Source organism: Bos grunniens, chromosome 1 (assembly GCF_055505025.1).
Source record: "Bos grunniens cultivar Pamir isolate PY7600 chromosome 1, Bosgru_T2T1.0, whole genome shotgun sequence".
In the NCBI taxonomy this organism is placed as follows: Eukaryota; Metazoa; Chordata; class Mammalia; order Artiodactyla; family Bovidae; genus Bos; species Bos grunniens.
In genome coordinates this window covers 31,134,579-31,148,932 of record NC_141165.1, presented here as the reverse complement: position 1 = coordinate 31,148,932, position 14,354 = coordinate 31,134,579, and the positions used below count along the sequence as shown (strand labels likewise).

Genomic DNA, 14,354 nt, shown 5'->3' with positions numbered 1-14,354 from the left:
CATCAAGCCGAAATACCAAGAAACAAATTCCATATCAACATAAGGAAACATATCCTAGCCAAGTGCTCCACAACCAACCTGGGCTGTCTCTGGAACATTGGGGGTCTCCTCACTGAGTCTGCTCCAATTTAGGCTCAAAGTACATTTTGGGCAGATGTTGTTGTTTTGGGGTTTCTTACATAGAAAATTGGATGAAGTGACCATTAAAGTTTTTTGCACTGAAAGTTCCATTATTTCAAGGATGATTATTCATGAATAGATGTTTGTGACCCTGTGGCTGTGGTGTGGAATTCTGCCCACCTCTTGACTAGGCCATTTATTTGCCATGTCTTATTTCCCCCAAAGACTTTACTTCTCAGGAGAAGTCATTATCCGCCCAACACATCCTCTTAAAAAAAAAAAAAGAATTCTGTGTATTTTCTGATTTTTGAAAAGAAATCTATAAAATGAAATATTTGTAAAATGAAAAAATTTAAGTTGCACTCAAGCACACTATTTAGAAACAACTAGAACCAATGGATAGCTCCTCTAGGCCCTCCTGCGCCCGTGCAGCCACCACTTCTTGGACGTGGGGTTGTTCCTCCCGGCCGCCGCCCTGGCCTCGGGCATGGGGTAGCTCTTCCCGACCGCCGCCCCTGGCCTCGGGCTTGGGGGCGTGGGGTTGCTCCTTAGGGCTGCTGCCCCTGACCTCAGACACAGGCTTCAGCAATACGTGAACCGTGAACTTTGTGATGTTCAAGCTGGTTTTAGAAAAGGCAGAGGAACCAGAGATCGAATTGTCAACATCCGCTGGATCATGGAAAAAGCAAGAGAATTCCAGAAAAACATCTATTTCTGCTTTATAGATTATGCCAAAGCCTTGGACTGTGTGGATCACAATAAACTGTGGAAAATTCTGGAAGAGATGGGAATACCAGACCACCTGACCTGCCTCTTGAGAAACCTATATGCAGGTCAGGAAGCAACAGTTAGAACTGGACATGGAACAACAGACTGGTTCCAAATAGGAAAAGGAGTACGTCAAGGCTGTATATTGTCACCCTGTTTATTTAACTTATATGCAGAGTACATCATGAGAAACGCTGGCCCGGAAGAAACACAAGCTGGAATCAAGATTGCCGGGAGAAATATCAATAACCTCAGATATGCAGATGACACCCACCCTTATGGCAGAAAGTGAAGAGGAACTCAAAAGCCTCTTGATGAAAGTGAAAGAGGAGACTGAAAAAGTTGGCTTAAAGCTCAACATTCAGAAAACAAAGATCATGGCATCTGGTCCCATCACTTCATGGGAAATAGATGGGGAAACAGTGTCAGACTTTATTTTGGGGGGCTCCAAAATCACTGCAGATGGTGACTGCAGCCATGAAATTAAAAGACGCTTACTCCTTGGAAGGAAAGTTATGACCAACCTAGACAGCATATTGAAAAGCAGAGACATTACTTTGCCAACAAAGGTCCGTCTAGTCAAGGCTATGGTTTTTCCTGTGGTCATGTATGGATGTGAGAGTTGGACTGTGAAGAAGGCTGAGCGCCGAAGAATTGATGCTTTTAAACTGTGGTGTTGGAGGAGACTCTTGAGAGTCCCTTGGACTGTAAGGAGATCCAACCAGTCCATTCTGAAGGGGATCAGCCCTGGGATTTCTTTGGAAGGAATGATGCTAAAGCTGAAACTCCAGTACTTTGGCCACCTCATGCAAAGAGTTGACTCATTGGAAAAGACTCTGATGCTGGGAGGGATTGGGGGCAGGAAGAGAAGGGGACAACAGAGGATGAGATGGCTGGATGGCATCACTGACTTGATGGACATGAGTCTGAGTGAACTCCGGGAGTTGGTGATGGACAGGGAGGCCTGGTGTGCTGTGATCCATGGGGTCGCAAAGAGTCGGACACAACTGAGTGACTGAACTGAACTGAGAGCCAATGGGTTATGAATTTCCAGTCTTTTGTCTACACACATGTGCAAGGATGCATCTTTTTTTTCACAAAGTTGGTATATTTCAGTACATAGTTAATTCTATTAAGAAGTTTTCCATATAGTTAAGCATTTTTTTGAAATGTGCCTTTACGGCTTCATAAGGGTCCACATCATGACTATACCATGATTTATTTAAGCACTCATGTTGGTTAGGCAAGGTTGTTCCCAATGTTTTACATTTAGAAATAATGTTTTGACATCCTTTAACACAGAGAATGAATAGGGAATAAGAGAACTACAGCCCTGAATCCAACTTTTCTAACATTTTATCCATTTCATTTTGCTACAAGAAATTTCACTTTACACTCAGCTAAGAAAGTGTTGTGGTAGACAGTTAAAATATGTGGTATGGGGACTGCCACCTTTGCTGACAACAGTTTCTTTTTTTGTTTTTGAGTACACTACTATGAACCTCAACCAAAGTTCCAGAGAAAATATAAAATACACTAATTTGATCTCAATAAAAAAAATATGTAGAAACGGATGTGGTGCCAAGTCATCAATCAGGGTCAAGTGCCTGGTACAGTTTTAACAACTTGTGAGTATTCGAGGCAAAGGGGTTGTTTGAACCCTTAAAATATTCAATAAATATTGAGAAATAATCTGACTCAAAGTTGCTTTTTAACTCAAACTATCAAATAAAGCAAGAATATTTAGAAAAGAATTCACCATTTTGTGCTTAAATGCACATTCAGGGCAGGAGAGATTTTTTTAAATCTCTGTAAACCCACATGGGGCTTCACGTGGCTCAGGGATAAAGAACCTGCCTGCCAATGCAGAAGACTGAGTTTGATCCCTGGGTTGGGAAGATCCTCTAGAGAAGGGAATGGTAACCCACTCCAGTATTCTTGCCTGGAGAATTCCATGGACAGAGGAGACTGGCAGGCTACAGTATATGGGGTTGCAAAGAGTTGGACACAACTTGGCAACTAAACAACAACAACAAACCCACATGCCTTTGCTTGGGAATTTGTTCAAAAGAAGTATTTTTACCACAATTATATGAATTTTTCTCTATTTTAAAAACAGTCCATTTCTCAAACTTCTAAAGCATCAGGGTAGTGATTACCCTTGACAGTAGTAACCACTAAAAGGAAGCAGAAAGGTTTCTGGGGTGCTGGTAACAATTCTGGTTTCTTGATATAGACGCTGATTTCATGGGAGTATCATTTTGTAAAAATTCATCGTTACACATTTACCATATGTGTATTTTTCTGCACACATATATCATTGAATATTCAAAAACAGACCCCCTTTGTAGTCTATTCCCTTACCCCCAATATACTGCTAAGTACTGACTGAACATGATTTAATATATTCAGTAAAGGAGAATTGGAAACTTCATCTCTAACAATCCCAGTTTTCCTCACCTACTCTTGACATTCTTAGCAATGTTCTCTTTGTTAACAACATTGTAAGGAAACAGTAAGTACGCACATCTTGCAGAATTGGGGTGTACAGACAATACAATTGCAACTGTTTAAGTTTTACTTCTTCAAATCCATAAGTAGTTTTGGGTACCGACTATGTCCAAGACATGACAGGCTTTTTCAGTGCTGAACAGGAACTTATGGAGGAAGATATCCAGAGAAGAACTCAAAAAAAGCCTTCGAAAGACTGGGAGATAACATGGATTCTTTTTATCATTTGAATTCAGCAACTGGGAAAAATGACTAGATATACTTTTCAGCACCTTGGAAAGTGTTTCTTAGAATGAGTAGGTATCAAAATTTGCCATAAATATGTACTGTTACAGATAAATGGGCAAAAAGCTAGAAGGGCAAACTAGGAAATCAGTAGGGTACAATCAAAACTGCAGAAGCCTGAGAGTGAGTGGAATCAGTGGCCAAATGAAAGCCAATATCCTGGCTGAATGTCTGTGCCTATTTCACATCATCACCATTTTTTTCTGACTCTTAATGACCAGAAAAGCAGGCATTACCTCCTTTGTAACACACAGAGATAAGTGATGCTGCAGCTCTGCTTGACTGGACAAAAGTCCTGAAACATCCTTTCCCAAATTACTTGCATTAGAATCTGACCTTGAGATGATTTCAATTGAGAAAACGATCCAGTTCAGTCACATTTTTCTCCTGTGCATCAACATTAATGCCTGAAGCCCCGGTGTCAATGACAACTCCTACTGTCTTATTTGTCAGACAAAGGCAGACAATATGTCTGTGACAGGCAGAATAATACTCCCCCAAAGAGGCCCATCGTTAGTGGTAAAGAACCCACCTGCCAATGCAGGAGACATAAGAGACCCGGGTTCAAGTCTGGATTTGGGAGATCCCTTGGAGGAGGGCATGGCAACCCACTCCAGTATTCTTGTCTGGAGAATCCCATGGACAAAGGAGCCTGGTGGGCTATGGTCCATAGGATGGCAAAGAGACAGACACAACTGAAGTGACGGAGCACACACACAAAGAGGCCCACACCCTAATCCCCAGAACCTGTGAACTTGTTATCCTACATGGCAACATGTAACTCAGCAGAAGTGACTAAGGATATGCATGGGTTTTGGGAAAGGGTTGAGTATCTTGGATTATGTAGATAGGGCCAATCTAATCACCTGAATCATTAACAGCAGAGAACTTTCCCCTGCTGGGCTGAGAGAAGAAATAGGAAAAGGTGGAACAACTTCAATGAGTGAGAAGGGCTGCTGCCAGCTTTGAAAATGGAGGAAACAGATCACAGCCGAGGAATGCATGTGGCTTCTAGACGCTGGGAATGGCCTTCAGTTTACATCCTGTAGAAAAACAGGGCTCTCAGGCTCACCACCTCAAGAAACTGAATTCCGCCAATACTCCGAATGAGCCATGGAAAGGATCTTCCTCTAGGGCCTCCATAGAGGAACACAGTATCTCCTGATGGCTCTTTGATGTTAGCCCAACGAGACCCATATTGGACTTCTGATCTACAGAACTATAAGATAATAAATTTGTGTTGTTTAAACTACTGAATGTGTGATATTCTGTTACAAGAGCAACAGAAAACTAAAACAAGCTTAGGCAGTTTTGTTCTTATCACCTAGGCCTTGGATTGTCCACAAGAGAGAACAGTTAGCATTTGGCGGAAGCAGAGCGAAAGGAAGAGTATATTTGGGGATAAGGGCCAACATCAGCTTTACAATTCTCCTAAAATTTTCCCTCCAGTAGGATATACACACCCACATATTGAAAGTCAAATATTCATGTTAGCCACTTAAAGAGAAAAACACAACAAAAATTCAAATATTCAATATTCTGCCAACAATGGTGAACAGAAATGCCTGTCTGAATCCTACTGGAGCTTGGAGATCCCTGCAGTAAACATTAAGCGCTACCCAGCAATTCAACATGATGGTTCTCATCAGCAGTCACAGGAACAACCAGTGGAGCTTATAGTAAATGCAGATTCCTGGATCTCCTCTCCAGAGATACTTATTCTGAAGTTTTAGAGTAGGGCCCAATAATCTGGATAGAATCAAAATGAAGAATTTCTGAATTTTATCATCTAACAAATGACTAATGTTGCTAAAACATTATCTACTTCTCCCACCAACCAGTGGCTAAGTCGCTTCAGTCGTGTCCAACTCTGTGCGACCCCACAGATGGCAGCCCACCAGGCTCCCCCATCCCTGGGATTCTCCAGGCAAGAATACTGGAGTGGGTTTCCATTTCCTTCTCCAATGCATGAAAGTGAAAAGTGAAAGTGAAATCGCTCAGTCCTGTCTGACTCTTAGCGACCCCATGGACTGTAGCCTACCAGGCTCCTCCGTCCATGGGATTTTCCAGGCAAGAGTACTGGAGTGGGTTGCTACTGCCTTCTCTGCACCAACCACTGGAGACCTCTGCTATTCTGACCAAAGCCCAAAATGCAATTCATATTGGGAGTTAGCCCAGGAGCTGGCCTATCTAGTAGACAAGAAGGCCAAGAATATAACTTTGATATAAACAAATCTGGATTTGATTCTGCTTTAACTTCTTAGGAAGGGAGTGTTTTGAGTGTTTGGGGAAAGTCACTTAAGTTCTCTGTGGTTCAGTTGTCTCATTTGTACAAAGGGAATGATCTACCTACCCACAGCGTTGTGGCAACAGGTTGAACACAGTTCTTGGGAACAAACAACTATTCAGTTCATGTGATTTTAACACCACCATAATTCCATTTCCAGATGAAACCAAAGCAAAATATTTATAAGCAGAGGTAGTTCAAATTTTTTAGCAATTTTCATTCCTGGAACAGTATCTAGAAAGATTAAATATATAATGGAAACAAGCTTCCCCTTTAGACTGGCTGTGTTTACAAGAGGTTGTGTTGTGGAGAAAATAAAAGAAACCATGATATCTCTATCTCGTTGAGGTTGTATATACCCAAGGAGGCATAATTTCATACCAAGCCTCTAGAAAGGTGGGATGAAGCCAAAAGACATCTTCCCCAAGTACAAGCATTTGAGAAATGTATCTTTTTTTTTCAGGCTTCCCAGGTGGCACAGTGGGTACAAAATCTGCCTGCTAATTCAGGAGATGCGGGTTCAATCCCTGGGTCAGAAAGATCCTCTGGAGAAAGAAATGGCAACCCACTCCAGTATTCTTGCCTGGAAAATCCCAAGAACAAGGGAGCCTGGCCGGCCACAGTCCATGGGGTTGCAAATAGTCAGACACGATTTAGTGACTAAGCACGCATGCACACATGTCTCTGTTTTCAACCTTAGAATATGAAACGCTGACTCTATGGATGGTTGAGAGCAGTTCTGGTCGTCACTGAACATTTAGTGGCTGATTTGAAGACTGCAGAGAGTGAAAATGAATTTCCTGCTCAAGGTTATAGAACAAGTCATAGAATTTCAACTGCCAGGTGAATGTGAAGGACATAAATAATCATGTCACTGAATGATACACGTTTCAATAACATGAAAATGAATAGGCACAAATAGGAAGCAAACAGCTCAGCACCGTTGAGTCCGTGCAGATGACCAATGATTCTACCACAGCCAATTGGCCTGGAGTTGGGGTCACAACTAGAAAAATAAATCAGACTAAAAACTAAATTAGTAAAATACAAAATAAATGATGATCTAACTGTAAAGAATGATGCTGGAAGCAACAGAATACCTATTTATTACTTTCCGTTTATATCTTTTAGTGTTCTTTCCTCTCTGCTTGTGTATATTACTTCATCATTCCCTTTCCACTCTTTTTTCCTTTATAGAAAAGGTAGGGAGCATTAACAGATAATAAAAGGGCATCTGAGGATTTCCCTGGCGGTCCAATGGCTAAGACTCGTCACTTCTAACGCAGGGGGCCTGGTCAGGGAACTAGATCCCATGTTCCACAACTAGAGTTTCACACACAACTAAAGATCCCATGTGGCACAGCTAAGACCCAGCACGGCCAAATAAATAAACAAGTAACTGGCTTCCCAGGTGGCTCGGTGGTAAAGAATCCGCCTGCCAATGCAAGAGACTCGAGTTTGATCCCTGGGTGGAAAAGATCTCCTGGAGAAGACAATGGCAACCCACTCCAGTATTCTTGCCTGGGAAATCCCATGGACAGAGGAGCCGGGTGGGCTAAAGTCCATGGGGTCGCAAAGAGTCAGACACGACTGAGCACACATGCACGCACGCAAACAAATATTTTTAAAAGCTTTCAGATCTCTGCAAAAAGTAAAGGGGCATCTGAAGAAAATCCTCCTGTTCTCATCTGCTGGTCCTTCTCAGACTACAGTCCTCCACAGAGGGTGCTCAGTCGCTCAGTTGCGTCCGACTCTTTTGAGGCCCCAGGCTCCTTTGTTCATGGAATTTCCCAGACCAGAATACTGAAATGGGTTACCATTTCTTTCTCCAAGGGATCTTTCTGATTCAGAGATTGAACTCATGTCTCTTGGTTGGCAGGCAGATTCTTGAGCCACCAGGAAAGTCCCAGTCCTCCACAGAGGGCAGGATTAACTGTTGGGGGAAACCCACGTATGGCGTCTTTGTTTCCATGAGGGCCAATTGTTAAAGCAGGACTTGTGGCCTCTTTCTCTGTACTTCTTTATTACGCTCCTCTGAAGAAGGAAAAATGATTTCTCTTATTCATGAGAAGGTAAGTGTCTTGGGTCCCCTGAACCTCCTAGCTCCACTGCAATGATTCTCAAACTTTAATTGCAAGAGAATAAGGAGGGCTAAGTAAAACACAGACTCTTGGGCCCTACTCCCTGGAGTCTCTCATGGGTCAGAGACCACAAAACTGCATTTCTAACAACTTTTAGGTAATGCAGAGGCTGGTCACCTAAGGACAACACTTTGAGAACCACTGCTGTAGTGAACGGGGCTAGTGTTCCACACCACTGTCCTCATGTGGCTTGCCCCTTCCCTCTTTAGCCAGAGTTTGTCCTCAGGACTTGACTCTCCTCTGCCTCCACATGATAAGCAACCCAGAGGCCTTTTCAGTAGGTGTGCCTGGAATGGAATGGGTAGAAGTTAAAATTCTGGAAGGAAAGGTATTTGGCCCCAGGCCCGGACTGTCATCCTGATCCAGCTCCACAAGTGAAAACTCTATAAGAGGCCTCTATCAGTTTCTCAATCAGTTTCTCAATCAGTTCTGAGAATAAAGAGAAGAGTCTGAATTATCAGCCTCCTCAATCCAAGAGCATCCAGGATAACAATCATAGGAATGACAGGGAATAGGACGAGGAATTCCAAAGGCTGTAGCCTCAATCTGGAAGCAGAGTGACCCTGTCTTGTCTGAGTCATAATGCTGAAGCCATGTCACATCAACTGTGTATACAATAAATAAAGGAATAACATTCCTGTGAGCTTCTCTGGTGGCTCAGACACTAAAGAATCTGCCTGGGTTCTATCCCTGGGGTGGGAAGATCCCCTGGAGAAGGGAATGGCTATCCACTCCAGTATTCTTGCCTGGAGAATCCCATGGACAGAGAAGTCTGGTGGGCTACAGTCCATGGGGTCTGAAAGAGTCAGACACAATTGAGCAACTAACACATACACACATGTTCCTGCTCTTGGAGAACAGAGTTGTTGCCCAAGCTATGTAGATGGAGACGAGAAGATACAAGACCTTCATGAAATTCAGCCTAGATTACTGCTCTGGGTCAATGATCAACAACCATCCAGACCAGGTTGGCTGGCTTAACAACTCCCTCCTCACCCACAGCTAAGACAAGCCCTTGAGCTGTTCTTTAGCTCCCTGGACATCTCTCAGCCACCCTCTCAAGCCTTGCTCCATCCTTGGGCCTGGCAGCTCTGCTCTGTGCCATGTTTTGTCCACCCGCCCAGATCCTGCAGAGATGCATTTGCGTCTCAGTTCTCAGAGGCAGCCTAGTTTCAAACCCTGTGGTGTAACCAGCCTTGCCCCACCTCTATTCAGTTGCACTCAGCTCCTGAAGTCCCCAGCTGAGTTCAACATCCCCATTCCCTTCTTCTCCAGGAGGGAAATCTGGATTCAGGAAATCTGGAAGCACAAGGTTTTCCTTCAGATGAGCAGAAAAATTACAACACAACCTTGTCAGCCAAACAAAAAAGAGGGAAGAGGGTGAAATTCAAGCCAGGTCTTCTTTTCTACGGCCTCCATGCTCTGGTGCACTCATCTCAGGGCTCTTATAACATTTTCACCAAACTGAGAGGCCCCTCCTGGCTGCCAAAGGGTACCATGGGCCAAATCCTGCCTGGACATGTGTCCTCTGTGGCTCACTGAGTATTTGTTAAATTTTGGAGCAAATATATAAAAATGAGAAGATAAACATAAAATTCAGATTTCTATTTTCTCTTTTCAGATCAGAACAACTGGCAATAGTTAGCCCACATTTTCACACGGTAACACTGAACTAGGCCAGTGACAATCATGCCCTTTAGACAAGGGGTAAAGTTGACCATCAGCCTTACATCCCCCACCATCCCCATTCTCCCACAGCCTTTCTCCCACAGAACATACACAAACCAACAGTGACTAAGTGCAGGTCTACAACCTGCTGCTGTTAACTTCCGCAGATATCCCTGAGGAAGGGCTATTCAAATCAAATTACTATGATCATGAGAGAAAGAAACATTATTTTTTTTCTCTTCACTTGGTGGTTGCTTCCATTCTCAGTCATGAAGCTGTAATTACAGGAATTATGAACAAATGGGCAAGTGCTTACTCCAGAGTGGCCCAGATTCACAAAGGGTGAGGAAAGAGAGAGAGAGAGAGGGTGAAGAGACTCAAAATAAAAAGGCATGCCCAGGACTTCCCCACTCCCAGTGCAGGGGGCCTGGGTTCAATTCCTGATCAGGAAACTAGATTCCATATGCCAAAACTAAGACTTGGGGTAGTCAAATATATTTTTAAAAGGCAATCCCTCTTCCAACATCTCAAGGTCTTTAAAAGATGAGGACTCAAAAAGAAAAAGTAGCTATATCCTTTATTGTTACAAGACAAAATATCCATAATCTGAAGTCACCAGATATAGAACTTTATGGTCCACTTACTTATATATAAAGCAAATTAAAGTTTGTTTTCAGAAAGACCCTGTCACCTGCTGGCCCTTTTTATTTAGCAATAAGCTAGACCACAAAAAACTTAGAGAATTATTAATTAAGAAATAATCACTGTGCAATAAAAGTGTACAAAGATCTTTCCTTGTCTCGAATCACCTGTTACTGGCATGCACCTTGAGCTGGCTGAAAGCATTGCTGTACTACCACCAAATGACGCAGTGCTGTAGCCAGAGACTCACCCCAGAGGGGTACAAGTTAGGGTACCTTTGGAATTCCTGGTCTTTGCCCATAAGATTAGATGAATGAGTCAGTATCAAGGTAAATGTTTGATTTCCAGAATGCTTCCTGCTCTTTCTCACCTCTTTCCCTCTAAGGCCAGCACTTGAATGGGAAAATATAATGTGTCCAGCCTACTTCTCAGAAACTTCCCAGGACAAGAATAGATTTTATAGTCTTTTTCCTCCTGGATCAACATAAAGCTGGTCCAAAAGTAAATGAGGGAAATGGTCAATGGTCCACTAGGAATCTTTCACAGGTTATGTTCCCTTGAGACCTAACCTTTTCTACTGATCCAGCTTCAGGAGCAATGAAAGTAGGGCTAAGGCTGTATCTATAGTGGAATGGGCCACTGGAATGACTAGCAATGATCACTTTGGAATATGATTTGCAGGTTACAAAGTGCTTCCACCTAGAGTGTCACAAACAAGAGAGTATTTTCTAAATGTATATACAAATATAAAGTATCCATACTATGATATTTGAGGTGGACACGATGCATCATACTATTGTAAATCCAACCCTGCCCTGATTCTCAGTGATAATTCAGGAAAGAGGAAGTTCTCAGCGCACTGAGAGTCAAAGTTGATTATCTTCGCTCATGGACAGACACAAATTAAAATTAAATTAGTGAAAAATTATTAGAATACTTGCTTCCTAAATGTTTCCTTTTATATGCTTGCTTCTCAGAAAAAAATAATATTTAATCTTTATTCACCACTTCTATTTTCTTATATAAAACTTAAAGACAAAGTTTAACTACTTTCATGCATATATTTCAGTACCCAGAAAATTGTAATTTATCACTAGGATCCTTGATTCTGGAGTCAGAATTCTGAAGAATTTATTCTCCACTTCCTATGAACTACATCACCTCAGGTGAGTCCTTCTGAGTTTTTGTCTTCATAGCCAAAAAATGAAGATGGTGATAATTTCAACTTCATAGAGTTCTGGGAAGGATTAATTAAAACAAACAGCAAAGGGCTTAGAAAAGGGTCTGATGTATAGTAGAGTGCCCAGTAGATACTAGCTATTATTTTACATATTGGTGATTCATGGCGTTAGTGGAATGTGGAACCCTGTACCAAGGGTCACAGGTGTGGAGCCCTGTACCAAGGTCACAGGATAAAAATCTCTGGAACTGACCAAACCCCATAGTAATTGTTGCCACAAGCCTCCAGATCTAAACTGGCCAGTTCACTGACCCCATATTAGGTAAAATACCTCCCTATTATCCACCCTATAGCATCCTAACGAATTGCCTAATGTCACCATTCCAGTAGGAATTTTCTCTGTCTTGAGACTATAAAAATTGGCTGCTACCCTGTGAAAGGCTTTGGCTCTCCCTTGAGAGAGCGACTTCCATTCTAATAAACTTTATTCTCCTTCCATTCTGCCTCATGTCTGGAAATTCTTTACCAACCCACACACTGACCACAACAGTCCTCAAAAGTAATACAGTTGTGAACACACTTGTATATTATGTGTACATGGATGTGTATATGGAAAAATCATCTCAATTTGCATAAATATTTTCTGCAAATATCAGAAAATTATTATTGGAAAGTTATTGGAAAGTCTCCCAATAACTGATTTATTAAGTAAAGGCCTGGATGAAGTTAATTATCTTCAAACACTGAACTTGAATAATGTAAGTAATCATTAAGGTAGTTCCCTATCTATTTGTGAGAAGAAATTCATACAGAGCTTTATAACTAAATTCAAATACTTACATGGATTCATTATTAGAGATTTGTTTTAAAAAAAAAAAAGAAGAAGAAGAAAAGCTAGTTCTAAACCACGGATCAACAAAGTCAGCTGGAAGGCCAAATCTGGCCAACTGCCTATTTGTATACTACCTGTGAACTAAGAATGGTTTTTACATTTTTCAATAGATTTTTTAAAAAATCAAAAGAATAGGGACTTCCCTGGTGGTCCAGTGGCTAAGACTCTGCACTCCCAATGCAAGGGGCCCAAGTTCAACCCCTGGTCAGGGACCCAGATCCCACATGCCTCAATGAAAAGCCTACATGCAGCAATTAAGATCCAGTGCAATCAAATAAATACATAATTTTTTCAAAAGAATTATTATTGTTGAATTATTCTTTCAAAAGAATAATAGTTTGTGACATGTGACAGTAAAAAATCAAAATGTGAGTGCCCACAAATAAAGTTCACTGGAACACAGACAAGCTCATTCACTTACATCCTGTCTACAACAGCTTTTGAGCAGAATTAGGTAGTCGAGACAGATACCATAACCCAGATAAGTACTTATTATCTGTCCCTTTACAGAGTTTGCCAACCTTTGGTCTAGACTGCTGTTTCTATGAGGGCAGAGGCTGTGGGGCCTAGCTCAGTGCCTGGCCCAGACTGTGTTCAGTAAACATTTGACGAGTGAACATGGCATCAACATAAAGAGCCTGAGGTGGGGCTCTCCTGTGTGCTTAAGAGCTGTTCTCAAACAGAGAGCCATTTTCAGACAGAGAACAAGAGGGGCTGCTCCAATCTATGCAGCCCAGCTAGGGTCTTTTTTTTTTTTTTTGCTGTTTTTTTGTTTTAAAAATGTTTATTGCACAGAATTCAAGGAATTCCCAAGTGCACTCACATTTTTTTTTTAAATCAACATGCTTTTTAAAGTTAGTTTGAAAAAAAAATGATTAATAAAGTTAGTTTGTTGTACATGGTGACACCTTTCCCCAGAATAGCCCCAACCTGAGGACTCCCTTTTAATGAGGAAATTTTTTTAACTTTTTAAAATTTATTTATTCTTTATTTTTGGCTCTGCTGGGTCTTCACTGCTGCATGGGCTTTTCTCTTGTTGCAGAGCATGGGCTCAGGGCGCACACACTTCAGTAGCTGTGGGAGGTGAGCTTCAGTAGTTGCAGTTCCTGGGTTCTGGAGCACAGACCCACTAGTTGTGGCGCACGGCTCAGCTGCTCCACAGCATGCAGGATCTTCCCTCACCAGATAGCGAACCCATGTTTCCTGCACTGGCAGGCAGATTCTTTAGCACTGAGCCACCAGAGAAGCCTGAGGAAACTTTTAACAGACATGAATAAGTTAAAACCACCGAGTTTTCTAGATCCTCTTAAACATTATCCCCAAGGATCAGCTAGGGTCTTTTGATATCCTAGCTAATTCTAGCAGTAGAATTTTAGGGTACAATGGAGAATGGGGAAAGGGTAGATCATAGTGAAAGTGAAAGTGTTAGTCACTCAGTTGTGTCTGACTCTTTGTGACCCCATGGATTGTAGCCCACCAGGCTCCTCTGTCCATGGAATTCTCCAGGCAAGAGTACTGGAGTGGGTTGCCATTCCCTTCTCCAGGGGATCTTCCTGACCCAGGAATTGAACCTGGGTCTCCTGTATTGCAGGCAGATTCTTAATCTGAGCCAGCTAATTCTAGTGGTAGAATTTTAGGCCACAATGGAGAATGGGGAAAGGGCAGATCATAAGGACAAAATAAACAGGAGTTCTGCATTTACCAGCAGTATATTTTTAATAAAAAATGGCATCACAAAAGCACAACCAAAGAGAATTAATTTGGGAAGAAAACATATACCTAAAAAAAAAAAAAAAAATCTATGACCTCAGGCCTTAGCTCACCACAAGCCTTATTTCTAGATACAGCTGCTAAAGAGGT

The 14,354-nt window shown here is 42.0% G+C and overlaps 1 protein-coding gene across 3 annotated transcripts in view; it reads right to left on the bottom strand.

The window, feature by feature from the left end:
* PLS1 (plastin 1) overlaps window positions 1-14,354 on the bottom strand; it is a 127,780-nt gene that overhangs the window by 95,642 nt on the left and 17,784 nt on the right. The window lies entirely within an intron of this gene.